This window comes from Trachypithecus francoisi, unplaced genomic scaffold (assembly GCF_009764315.1).
Source record: "Trachypithecus francoisi isolate TF-2019V2 unplaced genomic scaffold, Tfra_2.0 Lachesis_group12, whole genome shotgun sequence".
Classification (NCBI taxonomy): Eukaryota; Metazoa; Chordata; class Mammalia; order Primates; family Cercopithecidae; genus Trachypithecus; species Trachypithecus francoisi.
Window position 1 is genome coordinate 8,816,563 of NW_022681457.1, and position 15,193 is coordinate 8,831,755.

General features: G+C 46.7%; 1 pseudogene across 1 annotated transcript; it reads left to right on the forward strand.

The window, feature by feature from the left end:
• The first annotated feature begins 11,471 nt into the window (after window positions 1-11,471).
• LOC117093638 lies at window positions 11,472-12,992 on the forward strand (annotated as a pseudogene). The gene has a single exon (XR_004441179.1). The product of XR_004441179.1 is annotated as a tropomyosin alpha-3 chain-like (transcript).
• Window positions 12,993-15,193: the final 2,201 nt, after the last annotated feature.

The window sequence follows — 15,193 nt, forward strand, 5'->3', positions numbered from 1 at the left end:
CACAGGTCCCGCCCCGGCCCCGCCCTCTGCCAGTTCTAAAGAGCAAAGTCTCTCCGCCCCGCGCCCCGCCCCTACCTCGCCTAGGCCCCGCCCACCTCCTCACGGGGCCCACCCAGGCCTGGCTTTTGTCCTGCGCTCAGATTGGCGAAAACCCGGAAGCGGATCGCGTGGAGTGACGGTCCCATCGCAGCGCGTGAGTTTCGCTCTGTGTTGTATTAAGTCTGCGCTTCCCGGGTCCCTGGCGCTTCTGTACCTGGGGTGTGGGGTCGCCACAAACCTGGAGATTTTCAGCCATCTTCCTTCACCTAGAGCAAATTGAGACGACCCCGTGAGAGTCCGGGGGTCACTTCCTTTGGGGTTTAAGGTCGCCCTGAGGCTGGCCCCGTCCCGGGTCTTGCTGCTGTAGGGCAGTGTATACACTTTCTATGGCGCAGTTTTTCTGCTCTGAACCTTTTTCTGACTCCTCCCGCCCCGCGCTTTTTAAAGTCCTCACTCGATAGGTGGATTCTCACCCTCTTCCGCCCGTGGAGCGTAGAACCGCGGCCCCAGTCCCGGGAAGGCCGCCTCCTCTGTCTGGTCCTGGGATCCTGCAGACCCCACCCTTGTCTTAAGGCGCCCTCGCGCCCCCACCTCCCTCCGACTGCCGGGGCCCTGATGCGCCCTAGGTCTCCCCTCCGCAGTCACGGCTTCCCCTGAGCTCACATTGGGGAGGTGGCCAGGGCCTGTCCTGTTAAAGGGGGCCAGCCCTTCCACACTTGTGGGTATTTCTCGTCAGGTGGGACGAGAGCCTGAGAAAAGAAGTAAGACACAGAGAGAAAATGTGGAGAAAGTGGGCCCAGGGGACCGGCGCTCAGTATAGGGAGGACCTGCACCGGTGCCAGCCTCTGAGTTCCCTAAGTATTTGTTGATCATTATTTTTACTATCTTAGCTAGGGGTGTGTATCAGGGCAACAGGTGGGGAGAAGGTCAGCAGGGAAGCATGTGAGCAAAGGAATCTGTATCATGAATAAGTTCAAGGAAAGGTACTGTGCCCGGATGTGCATGCAGGCTAGCTTTATGTTTCTCTTTACCCAAACATCTCAGTGTAGCAAGGAGCAACAGAGCAGTATTGCTGCCAGCATATCTCACCTCCAGCCACAGGGCGGCTTTCTCCTATCTGAAAATAGAAGGAATGGGAATGGTCAGCTTTACACCGAGACATTCCAATCCCAGGGACGAGCAGGAGACAGACAGCCTTCCTCTTATCGCAGCTGCAAAGAGGCTCCCGCTTTCACTAATCCTCCTCAGCACAGACCCTTTACGGGTGTCAGGCTGGGGGATGGTAAGGTCTTTCCTTTCCCATGAGGCCATATCTCAGGCTGTCTCAGTGGGGGGAAACCTTGGACAATACCCAGGCTTTCTTGGGCAGAGGCTTTCCGCAGTGCATTGTGTTCCTGGTTAATCAAGAATGGAGAATGGCGGTGACTTTTACCAGCCATACTGCCTGCAAACATATTGTTAACAAGGCACATCCTGCACAGCCCTAAATCCATTAAACTTTGATTCAATACAGCACATGTTTCTGTGAGCACAGGGTTGGGTCTAAAGTTACAGGTTCACAGCATCTCAAAGCAGAAACAATTTTTCTTAGTACAGATCAAAATGGAGTTTCTTATGTCTTCCTTTTCTACATAGACACAGTAACCATCTGATCTCTCTTTCTTTTCCCCACATCCTGTGACACAGGGTGTTTGTTCTTCCCTGCCCAGCTCCAGCCCCTTGAAAATGCGCTCCCCTGGGACGCAGGCGTCTTACTCCAAACTCTTCTGTGATTGTGTGGGCCAAAGGGATCAGGAGACAGAGAGACCAGTAGAAAACCTGAGACAGAAAAGAATGAGAAAGACTGACATGGCAAAGTAGAGAATGGGTAGGGATTTGCCAAGAGATAGCAAAAGTGAAAAATAATAATAATAATAAAGCAGGAGGAGAAAAGCAACTGAAGAAATGCAGAGAAAAGCTGGAAGGACAGACAGATGGCCAGGTGCGGTGGCTCATGCCTGTAATCCCAGCACTTTGGAGGGCTGAGGCAGGTGGATCACTTGAGGTCAGGAGTTTGAGACCAACCTGGGCCACCTTGTCTCTACTAAAAATACAAAAATTAGCCAGATGTGGTGGCGGGCACCTGTAATCCCAGTTACTTGGGGAGGCTGAGGCAGGAGAATTGCTTGAACCCAGGAGGCAGAGATTGCAGTGAGCCTAGAGCATGCCACTGCACTCCAGCGTGGGTGACAGAGCGAGACTCTGTCTCAAAAAAAAAAAAAGGAGGACAGACAGATGAAGGACAGCAAAGTAGGGAGAGGGACAGCAAAGAGGGAGGCTCATCAGAGTGAGGGAGAGAAGGAGGGATTTGGAGCCAGGGCAGATGGAGCAGAGTGGTGCTGGTGGCAAGGAGAACAGAGGGAGAACCACAGCAGGGAGGACACCTGGGGATCTAGGCTGCCAGAGAGTGGGGACGAGGGGTATAAAGGGAAGAGATAATTTAACGGGGAGAGCAGAGGAGGCACAGAGATGGTGTTGTGGCAAACTGAGGACTAGAGAGACTGATATGGGGGAGAAAGGAGGATGTTTATTTAAGGTACACACCGGCTCAGTGGATTTACATCTAAAAAGCTGAGCATTTCAACAAAGACAGAGTGGGGTTTTATAAGCAGGCTTACAGATGCAAAATAAAAGCAGTTAATCATATAGTGATAGGTCATGTAATCTATACCATAGCATAACTTGTGGCCTTGCATAGCTGGTGGCCTTGTATCTGCATTGAAAGAAAAACAAGAACAGCTAAATACACACATTTGTTCATTCGTTCTTTCTTTCTTTTTTCACTCTTGCTCTAAAGGGGAGGTGTCTGGAGCCCGTTCCTTTGGCTTAGACTTCTCAAACAGCGTTATGTTATAACTGTCCTTGAAGTGAGCTTGCTAGGCAGAGGAAAACTTGTTCTTTTCTTTTTAACCCTTGCCTTGCCTGTTACTTTTCCTGGAGTGAATGAATGCATATTTATTTTTTAAATTTCTGCCTCACTTTTCTCCCTTTGGTGCTTTTTATAAACAAGATTTTAGGCCGGGCACGGTGGCTCAAGCCTGTAATCCCAGCACTTTGGGAGGCCGAGACGGGCGGATCACGAGGTCAGGAGTTCGAGATCATCCTGGCTAACACGGTGAAACCCCGTCTCTACTAAAAAAATACAAAAAGCTAGCCGGGCGAGGTGGCGGGCGCCTGTAGTCCCAGCTACTCGGGAGGCTGAGGCAGGAGAATGGCGTAAACCCGGGAGGTGGAGCTTGCAGTGAGCTGAGATCCGGCCACTGCACTCCAGCCTGGGAGACAGAGCCAGACTCCGTCTCAAAAAAAAACAAGATTTTAATAGAAAGCATCACTGTTACTGGATTCCTCTTGAAAGAGCAGGTTTTCTTCTTTAGGCACAGGCTGATACTCACATAGAGCTATTAGTTGAGTCGTAGTCTGCGTGGTTACAATTGCTTCTGTCGTTGATTGAATGTTCTTAACAAGGAGAGGTAAGAGGCAAGGGAGTATTAAACAAATTCTTAGTATGGCTAGAACTACTCCTATTAAGGTTTTGAACCTACTGAAGGAGGAAAACCAGCCTCTAAAGAGGGACTCAGGAGTCTACTTTGTCTCAGTCTGGACTGGAACATGGGCTAATTTTTTTCATTCTGGCAGTTATTTCTCTAATAGCCTTCCTATTGTCTTGGATTTCTAGGCAGCAACTAGATTAAACTTTCTACATACTCCTCCTTCCTGGGCTAGGAGGTAGTCTAAAGTTAATCTATTTTGGTAGATGGCATTTCTCATTTTCATGACTTGCTGGGTCAGTAAGTCTAATGCATTTTCTGTTTCATTAGTGATGATTTCACGTACTGCTTGCAATTTTGTGATGCAGTTAGCGTGTAAATTGGGGTGCGGTAGCTTTATGACTTACCTTGTGCCCAGGTAGCTGGCCTAGAGTACTGAATTAGTCTTTCAGGGGCCAATCTGTGTCTTTCTAATCTTCGATTTTATGTCTTTTCTTATGTCTATATCTCTTTTGTTTTTTTTCTTTAATGTTATTGTAGACAGGATACCTTCAAGTTTCTCCCTGTTGCAGCGGGAGTGAGAAGAAAGCCGGTCTAATTGTTTCAGGTACACAAGCCCTTGTCCACTGTCCTGGCAGCTGTCGGTAGGCACACGGCCCACAGATCTAATAGAGACCGGAGGGGGCTTGCCAGCTATTTGGAGCTTCAAGCTGATACTAGGTGTGGTTTAGGGAAGAGAAATGGGAAAATGGATTTGGATGAGGTGATCTGGAGTCATCTTTGCCTTGCCACAAAGTTTTCTTTAGTGTTTTATTATAATATTGCTGTCTTAAACAAGTGAATTCTTCTACTGAGTCCGTAAAAGCTTTTCCTTAGCGAGCAACACAGTATCTCCTGATCATGGAAGTTTTTAAGAGCGAGGCGCTTGAACTTGTGGGCATCGGTTCGGGGGAAGAGTCAGTTAGAGTTAAATTATCTTGTGACATTAACACTTCTGCATCTTAAGGCCATTGGTCTCCTATGTTAGTCCTTCTGCAAACAACATGAGAAAATGCTTAAGTTGCTGGCAATGTTTTCAGCTACCCGAGCAAACAGGTTTTGAGCTAAAGGAGGAGGCTCTGGTAACTTCTGGTCTACGTGCTTATGGAATGATTTAAAGACTCGGAATTGTTGCTGGTCCAGGTTCCTTTTTGATAACATATAGGTAGGTTGCTGGGTAAGTGTGTAGAGACATGTGTGGGGTAACCCGCAGTCCACGTTGGTAAATCTGGCTTTAGAATGGTGAAATTTACAGGACGACAGGTTTTTGTTTGACAATCTGGTTTTGCCGGCATTTCGGTAAGCATAATTGGCCTTTGTTGTGTGCTGGGGTGCCGCGATATGCAATACTCACCATCTTTTGCTGGGTCCCAGGGGGACAAGGTGGCACACATACATATTTGTAGTCATTTCTATAGTATCTTTGTACAGGTAGGTTACCACAGATGGGTGAATCTAGGTCTGCTGCTGGCCATCAGTAAAAGGGAGGGACCTTGGTTTGGTTCAAGAAGGGACTTTCTTTTGACCTTGCATGAATTTTAAACTATTCACCAAGTGAACATTTGGGGTTATAACATACATAAGGTTGGTTATTTCCTGGGTCACAAACTGAGTAGATGGTCTGATTATAGGTACAAGTCTTTTTTTTTTTTTTTTTTTTTTGAGATGAAGTTTCACTCTTGTTGCCCAGGCTGGAGTGCAATGGCATGATCATGGCTCACCACAACTTCCACCTCCTGCATTCAAGCGATTCTCCTGCCTCATCCTCCTGAATAGCTGTGATTACAGGCATGCACCAACATGCCTGGGTAATTTTGTCTTTTTATTCGAGATAGGGTTTCTCCGTGTTAGTGAGGCTGGTCTCGAACTCCCAACCTCAGGTGATCCACCCGCCTCGGCCTCCCAAAGTGCTGGAATTACAGGCATGAGCCCCCGTGCCTGGCCTTTATAAGTACAAGTTTTTAAGCAAGGGCTTATACACTCCTAATAACTATGGAACAATAGAGTCTTAGTTATCCTCTTCCCTGAGCAGGTAGTATGTGTACAGTGGGGACACGTTTCTATAGGTGCTTCCTCTAACATGGTTAAGGGGGGTAACAACAGCAAAACAATGTGCAGCATATTCACATCCAGCAAGGACAGAAGAGGGCCTTGCCTGGGGGAGGAGGTTGAGCACAGCGACAGAACAATCATAAAACAGTTAGTGTTACAAGGAAAACTACTAGTCTTAAGATTTCTAACCACATTTACTTGCATGATGAGTCCTCAAGCTTTGGCTGTGTAGAAGACTAGTCAGCTTCCAATGTGTGACTAGAGCAGGGCTTGTCATCCCCTCCAGCTTCAGCCATGCATAGACTGGTCAGCCTCCGGAGTGACCAGAGCAGGGCTGTTGTCCTCAGCAGCAGCTTGGTCTCTTCTCAGAATCAGCCGAGTTGGATGATCTGGGTCTTGCTGGCTGGTCCACTTGTCCTGAGCTGCCGGTTTCAGCTGACTGTGGTGGATCTAAGGCACGATTCCTGCAAGTTTAACAGCAGTGGGTGTGGATGAGATTACAGTATAGGGCTCATCCTATATGGGTCCTAGAGAAGCTGGATTCTACTTTTTAACATAAACAGAGTCTCCAGGTTTAAAGGGGTGTACTGGATCTGTCAGACTTATGGGCATTCTTTTTCGTATTCAGTTATGGACTTTTTGCATGGGTATTCTTAAAGCCTGCATTTGCTTTCTTAAAGTTAATTCCTCTAGTTCTTGGAGATCACTTTTAATTTGACTTATGATTGGAGGAGGCCGACTGAAGAAACTTTCATAGGGTGAATACCTAGTTTGTTTGGTGGGGGTGCACCTGACTCAGAGGACGACCATAGGAAACACCTGATCTTAGATGAGTTTCTTGGCAAGATTTCTTCAGTAGCAGCTTAGTGTCCAGTTCATACATTTTACTTTTCTTGAACTTTCTGGCCAATAGGCTAGGCATAACTTCTATTTTATTTTTAGCAGTCTTGTTAAATCTTGCACTGTTTCAGCTACAAATGCCAGCCCATTGTCTGACTTTAAAGTTAGAGGCAGTCCAAACCTGGGGATAATGTCTTTTATCAGTATTTTAGTCACTTCGCCTGCTTTTTCTGTCCTGATGGGGAAAGCCTTAACCTATCTTGAAAAGGTGCAAATAAGCACTAGCATATGCCCATAGCCTCTGGCACGGAGCAGTTCGGTAAAGTTTATAACCAAGTTTTCACAAGGCCTGGCTCCTACTTCTTGAATTCTTGGGGGCCAAGTGGGCCCCTGTCACAGGTTGTTCTGAGCACAGGTTAAGCATTGTTTACAAACGGCTCCAATGACAGCACAGAGCCATGGTACATAGAAATGGCACTTTCGTGGCCAGGCGCAGTGGCTTACGCCTGTAATCCTACCACTTTGGGAGGCCAGGGTGGGCGGATCACGAGGTCCGGAGTTCAAGGCCAGTGTGACCAACATGTTAACACCCGGTCTCTACTGAAAAAACAAAAAAAATTGCCGGTTGTGGTGGCAGGCGCCTGTAATACCAGCTACTAGGGAGGCTGAGGCAGAAGAAACGCTTGAACCCAGGAAGCAGAGGTTGCAGTGTGTCAAGATTGCGCCACTGCACTCCAGCCTGGGTGACGGAGCGAGACTCCGTCTCAAAATAAAAAAAAAAAAAAAAGGAATGGCACTTTCATAACGTTTCAAATGCTGTTTTTCTTATATGAGTTTCTGATGAATTTGCTTCACAAACTTAGGAGCTAACATCTTTGGAATGGCTAGTCTCCTATCCAAGATAATTTACTACCTTCTTTTAATATATTTTTTGTCTTCTTGGGCAAACCAGGCTCTTTGATTTGGAGTATAACTTGGGCCTTCTGGCAGAGGAGGTTTGGGAGGAGAGGCATAGCTAAGGCTTCCTCTTTAAAATGTGGCGTGATCATTGCTCCCCGCGTTGCCTCTCTGTCTACCTTTCTGTTTCCTTTGGCTTCTGGCATCCTTGCCTTTTGGTGCCCTCTGCAGTGCATTACAGCTACTTTTTCTGTAGCCTGTGCACCTCTAAGAACCATAGAATCTCTTCTTTGTACTTTATTTCTTTTCTCTAGCTGTTAATTATCCTCTAGCTGTTTCCTCTCTCACTTAATATATAGTTCCATGTACATGCAATGTAGTAAAAGCATACTGAGAATTAGTGTAAATATTGACTTTCTTGTCTTTTCTAGCAACAGTGCTCTTGTCGGGGTTTTTAATTCTGCCTTTTGAGCTGATGTTCCAGTAGACAGAGGCTGAGCCTCTACTACTGAGTCTAGTGTTAGCACTGCATACCTGGCACGCCGAACGTCTTGTAGCACAGAACTGCTTCCACCTGTGAAGTACTTGACATCTGGGTCTCGGAGAGGTCTGTCTGTAAGATCTTTCTCACTGGGGAACACCTCATCTACTGTTTCCACACAGTCATACGGGGAGCTCCCGGTTTGACTGGGAGCGGGGTTGCGGGGTTTAGGGTGTTTACTGTTCTAAAGTTATGTAACGGTTTTCATATAGAAGCCCTTGGTACCGAGTCATCCTCGGGTTTGATAACTAATGATGCCTTCTTTGGTCCATCAAAGTGATGGCTGAATGTGGCACCTGGATGCTTAGTTGCTGTCCTAAAGTGAATTTGCTATCTTCTTGTGTTAACAAGAGGGTGGCAGCTAATGCCTTAAGGCAAAGAGGCCGTCTTAACAGCACGGAGTCGGGTTGTTTGGAGAAATGCGCCACTGGGCGACGCCATGATCCTATAAGTTGAGTCAGAGTCCTGTAGCCATTCTTTTGTGTTCATGAACATAGAGAAAGAAAGACTTACTTATATGTCTGGTGGTCTTGAGGCTGGGGCCTGGGTTAAAGCTTCCTTGATCTGTTTGAAGGCTATTTCTTGCTTAGTTTTTCAAAGGAGGGGCTCCTTTTCTCCTCCTCTTGTGGCCTCATATAACGGCTTAGCCATCAGTGAAAACTTTGGAATCCAGATGCGGCAGAATCTTGCTGCCTCTGAAAATTCCTATTTGTCATTGGGTGGTCAGGGTCGGAAGCGCACAAATGGCTTGCTTCCTCTCATAGCCAAGCCAGTGTTCCTCGTGGCTCGCTATGACACCTAGATATGTAACTTCTTCATGGCAAATTTGGGCTTTCCTTTTTGATATTTTGTAACTTACTTTCTGTAGGAGATGGAGGAGATCCTGGGTTCCCCGATAACAGCCCTCTGAGGTTGGGGCCGGCAAACGAAGCTCATCTACAGAGTGCAGCAAGGCGCAGTTGTTATTTGGTGGGGTATAGGCCATGAGGTCTGAGGCCAATGTTTCTCTAAAGATTGTGGGAGAGAACCGGGCATGGTGGCTCACACCGGTAATCCCAACACTTTGGGCGGCTGAAGCGGTGGATCACGAGGTCAGGAGTCCAAGACCAGCCTGGCCAACATGGTGAAACCCCATCTCTACTAAAAATACAATAACTGGCCTGGTGCAGTGGCTGGTACCTGCAATCCTAGCTACTCGGGAGGCTGAGGCAGGAGAATTGCTTGAACCCGGGGGGCAGAGGTTGCAGTGAGCTGAGATCGCACCACTGCACTCCAGCCTGGGTGACAGAGTAAGACTCCATCTCAAAAAAAAAAAAAAAAGATTGTGGGAAAGTTTTTAAACCTTTGTAGAAGTCTAGTCCAGGTGAACTGTGACACTTCTTTGTCTTATGAAATCATTGGCTGACTAACTGCTGCCAGACAGATACAAAAGAAAGCATCCTTTAAGTCTAAGACTGTAAACTAGCTCTTGCTGGAATAAGTCCAGTCAAAGTGTACGGGTTAGGTACCACTGGATGGATAGTTACCGTGGTCTGGTTTACAGCATGCAAATCTTGCACCGGCCTATATTCATTAGACCCTGGCCCTGGCAATGGCTTCTGAACTGGCAAAAGTGGGGTGTTCTAAGGCGACTGGCATTGGACTAAAATCTTATGTCTATAGAGCCATTCTAAATGTTTGCAGATGCCCTGTATGGACTTTTGGGGAACTGGGTACTGATGAACCCGAACGGGAGTTGCTCCTAGTTTTAATTCTGCTACTGGTGCATGATTTACAGCTAACCCAGGTGGGTTATCCTCAGCCTGTACTCCAGGAATTTCTTTAACTAACTGAAATAATAATTTTTCTTCTTCTTGAGTGTGAGGTTGCATTGGTGCCTGAAAAAGGGGCTGGGTGCAGTGGCTCACTCCTGTAATCCCACCATTTTCAGAGACTGGGGCAAGGGGATTGCTTGAGTCTAGGAGTTCGAGACCAGCCTGGGCGACATAGTGAGACCCCCGTCTCGGCCAAAAATAAATAAACAAATAAATTTAACCAGGCATGATGGAGCACCCTGTACTCCCAACTACTCTGGAGGCCGAGGCAGGAGGATCACTTGAGCCTAGGAAGTCTAGGCTGCTGTCAGCTGGGATCATGCCACTGCACTCCAGCCTGGTCAACAGAGCGAGACCCTGTCTCAAAAGAATAAAGGGATGGGGGACTTTGGGTTCAGATGAGTGGGTGAGTTCGTTGGATATGATTACCTGTGACATGTTGACTTCTGTGTATATAATCTAATAACTTAAAATCTGTTTAAATTATACAGATGAGATTGAGAATTTTAAAATTCCTATCTATAAGGCATGTACATTCTATAAATCTTGGCATAGAGGTCAGCTTCCACTTGGAATCCCTATTCAGCCAGAGGGCAGTGACTTACTCAGTTGTGAATTACTCTATTCCCTTTTTGCAGGGTGGGGTAGGAAGTGGTGCAGTGATGTGGGGGAAAAAAATCCATTTCTGTTATTATAATTATAATTATAATACAATTATTATGTAATTACATAATACAATTGTTATGTAATAATTACATAATACAATTGTTATGTGATAATTACATAATACAATTGTTATGTGATAATTATGCAATTAATTAACATTAAATTAATTAGTAATTAATATTTTGGGACAGGGCCTGGCTCTATCACCCAGGATGAAGTGCAGCGTGATCTCTTCTAACTGCAGCCTCGACCTCCTGGGCTCAAGCGATCCTCCTACCTCAGCTTCCTGAGTAGCTGGGACCACAGACATGAGCCACCAAGTCGGGCAAGTTTTCAATTTTTTTTTCTGTAGAAATGGATTTCACTATGTTTCCCAGGCTGGTCTCAAAATCCTGAGCTCAAAGGATCTTCCTGCCTTCGCCTCCCAAAGTACTGGGATTACAGACCTGAGCCACCGCACCTGGCCTACATAGAACTTTTTACAAGGGACATCAAAACATGGTGGCTCCTGCCAGTAACCCCAGCACTTTGAGAGACAGAGGTGAGTGGGTCACCTAAGGTCAGGAGTTCAAGACCAGCTTGGCCAACATGGTGAAACCCAGTCTCTACTAAAATTACAAAAAGGCGTGCTGGTGTGCACCTGTCGTCACAGTTACTGGGGAGGCTAAGGCACAAGAATCACTTAAACCTGGGAGGTAGAGGCTGCAACAAGCCAAAATTGTGCTAGTGCACTGCAGCCTGGGTGGCAGAGCAAGTCTTCATCTCACAAAAGCAAACAAGCAAATAGAAAATAAAATAAAAAACAAAAGGAACATCAAAAGTCCATTTGTGCTCATGTGTAATAGATTTACTTTATTTTCTTTGTTTCCTCTTCATTTCTTTCTTTACTCTTTTTTTTTTTTTTTTTTTTTGGCAGAATCTTGCGCAGTCACCCAGGCTGGAGTGTAGTGGCATGATCTCAGTTCACTGCAAACTCCGCCTCCTGGCTTCAAGCGATTCTTTTGCCTCAACCTCCCGAGTGTGTGGGACTACAGGCCCGTACCACTACAATCAGCTAATTTTTGTACTTTTAGCAGAGATGGGGTTTCACCATGTTGGCCAGGCTGGTCTCGAGCTCCTGACCTCAGGTGATCCACTCACCTCAGCCCCCCAAAGTGCTGGGATTACAGACGTGAGCGACCACACCCGGCTGAGATAAATCTTAGTTTTCAAAATTTCTCTTTTAATACATAATCATGGGAGAGGAGGCTGCAATGCCAAATGGAGGAGGCAGGAACCGGAGCACACGTGTAGCTGGGTGGGCACCATGGCTGGGGTCTCCACCATTGAGGCAGTGAAGCGCAAGATCCAGGTTCTGCAGCAGCAGGTGGATGATGCAGAGGAGCGAGCTGAGCGCCTCCAGAGAGAAGGTAAGGGAGAAAGGTGGGCCCAGGAACAGGCTGAGGCTGAGGTGGCTTCCTTGAATGGTAGGATCCAGCTGATTGAATAGAAGGTGGACTGTGCTAAAGATCGCCTGGCCACTGCCCTGCAAAAGCTGGAAGAGGTGGAAAAAGCTGCTGATGAGAGTGAAAGAGGTATAAAGGTTATTGAAAACCAGGCCTTAAAAATTGAAGAAAAGATGGAATTCCAGGAAATCCAACTCAAAGAAGCTAAGCACATTGCAGAAGAGGCAGATAGGAAGCATGAAGAGGTGACTCGTAAGTTGGTGATCATTGAAGGAGACATAGAAGGCACAGAAGAACAAGCTGAGCTGGCTGACTCCTGTTGCCGAGAGATGGATGAGCAGATCAGACTGATGGACCAGAACCTGAAATGTCTTGAGTGCAGCTGAAGAAAAGTACTCTCAAAAAGAAGACAAATGTGAGGAAGAGGTGAAGATTCTTACTGATAATCTCAAGGAGGCAGAGACCTGTGCTGAGTTTGATGACAGATCAGTAGCCAAGCTCAAAAAGACAATTGATGACTTGGAAGATAAACTGAAATGCACCAAAGAGGAACACTTCTGTACGCAAAGGATGCGGGACCAGACTCTGCTTGACCTGAATGAGATGTAGAATGCCCCGGTCCCCACCTGCTGCTGCTCCTCCCTCTGACCCTGACTCCACCTGAGGCCAGCCTGCCCGAAGCTGACCTTTACCTGAGGGCTGATCTTTAACTGGAAGGCTGCTTTCTCTTTGCACCGCCCCCTCCTCCCCTGTGTCTTTTTCGCCAAACATTCTCTGCCTCTTCCTGGAGATTCCAGCTGGGCTACAGACTGAGAACCTTTGGAAACAACATTTAATGGAATGTGAGCATAATGCATAATGTCTGTAAAAAGCATGTTGTGATTAAAAAAATAAATAATCACTTCTGAAAGATGCCTTTGTCACATCCTATAATCAGCTCACATCATTTTTTTCTGTACATTTTCCAGTTATTTTCCTGTTGACCCCAGAATTTGTTAGATTTTTTTAAAAACAATTTCAAAATAGTTTCTGTTTGAAACTAGTTGTGTCCGGTTGAGATCAAGGTCTGTATGCTTTCCAGTCTTCATTATTTATTGGAAATCTTTGGTACCTCATACAGAAGGTTGGTTGTGTCCGTGTGTACCTGGTAATGATGTCAGTGACCTTTTACCTTAACGTCAAAATGCAGTTTAACCAGTTAGTCTGTTTTTCAGTTTTCTTTCCTTATGTCATCTGTGAACATCTTGAGTGTGAGCTATTAAGTGCATGCTTCCCTCAAGGCCCTCTGGTCCCTTCTGGACTAACGTTGAAAGATGGGCTGGATTGGCATGGAACTGTTGGGATGGCCACACCCAACACCAGGCCACGGGGGCTATGAAGTCTGGTGGAGTCAAAGGAATGAGAAAAGACAAGTTAAGGATGCATAAGGTGGGTCCAGGGGACCAACGCTAGTATGGAGGCTGCAAAAGACCCGAGCTCTGGAAGCCCACACTAGTTATTGGTGGTCAAACAAAGAAGCAGGTGGTGCGACTGTGGGTGTTGAAAGGAAGTGGTGCATCAAGCACATGATCTATAGGTGTGTGGTTTAGCATTTATATGGAACATGTTCTGCTACTTGAGATCATGGGGAACATGTTCTTCTAGTTTAAGATATAATCGTTTTATGAGCCTAGGAGTGGTAGAAGCAAGGAACCAGCAAGTCTGGGCACATTCCAGAGGCCACAAGGGGTTTTATGCCCTGAGACCTGGATTCCATCCAAGCCATGAGGCATTTTATGCCCTGGGCTTAGATTGTGGTGCAGCAGGGCAACCTTCCACCCTTTGGCACAGAGCTTGGTGTTCCAAAGGCCACAAGGGGTTTTAACCCTGGACCCCAGCACATTTCAAGACTCTTTTTATATTATATCAGACTAGCAAGCCCTGCCTCAGGTTTTCCCCAACATGGAATGCTATTCTAAAAGCACTCATGTATTTTTTTTTTTTTTTTTTTTTTTTTTTTTTTTTTTGAGACGGAGTCTCGCTCTGTCTCCCGGGCTGGAGTGCAGTGGCGGATCTCAGCTCACTGCAAGCTCCGCCTCCCAGGTTCACGCCATTCTCCTGCCTCAGCCTCCCGAGTAGCTGGGACTACAGGCGCCCGCCACTTCGCCCGCTAGATTTTTGTATTTTTAGTAGAGACGGGGTTTCACCATGTTAGCCAGGATGGTCTCGATCTCCTGACCTCGTGATCCACCCGTCTCGGCCTCCCAAAGTGCTGGGATTACAGGCTTGAGCCACCGCGCCCGGCCTTTTTTTTTTTTTTTGAGATGGTGTTTCATTCTTGTTGTTCAGGCTAGAGTGCAATGATGCGATCTAGGCTCACTACAACCTCTGCCGCCTGGGTTCAAGAGATTCTCCTGCCTCAGCCTCCCGAATACCTGGGATTACAGGCACCCGCCACCACACCTGGCTAAATTTTTGGATTTTTTAGTGGAGACGGGGTTTCACCATGTTGGCCAGGCTTGTCTCAAACTCTTGACCTTGGGTAATCCACCTGCCTCTACCTCCCACAGTGCTGAGATTATAGGCATGATCCATTGCACCTGGCCACCCATGTATTCTTGATTGAAAAAATTTGCTTACGTCTTAGTTCTACAGCTGACCTTCTTTTCGCAGTTTTCAAGGTCAATAGCTGTGTGTTCACGCTTCTGCATTTTATAACTGTAAGTGTGATTTTCTTGTAAGGAAGAATTAAATGTCGGGAATCAGTGGCATCAGAACCTTGCAAAAGAAGTTTGTTTAGCCCAGGCATGTGAAAGATGCTGCTCTAACTTTCAAGGATGGGGTGTTAAAGACCAGCCCTTCCCATTAGCCCTTCCAGACCCCCATGTAAGAATTCAGGCACACCTTCTCACTCATCTCAGACCTTCTCAGGGTAGCTTGGTGAAAATTTCTCTTTCTCTGAGTCCCAGGGAGCCTCCTTGCAACTTGGAGATGAGGGGCTAGACCAGAAAAGCTCATCGCGAGTGACCCTGGCCCCTGAAATGATTGGCAAAATAGAGTGTGTGTCTGGGTGTGGCTTTTCTTCTGGGAGAGGGGAGTGTCCAATTGTAATTAGAATTTTTAATGGGATGCAGTACCCTAAAAATGACAAATAAATAAAACACAAAAGAATGGAAGAAACAGAGGTATAGACTCAAACACAGAGACCATCTTCAGGGCCTTTCTCTGTGTTAGGATATCACAGCAAAATCTAAAGCAGTCATGGCCAGGCGCGGTGGCTCAAGCCTGTAATCCCAGCACTTTGGGAGGCCGAGACGGGCGGATCACGAGGTCAGGAGATCGAGACCATCCTGG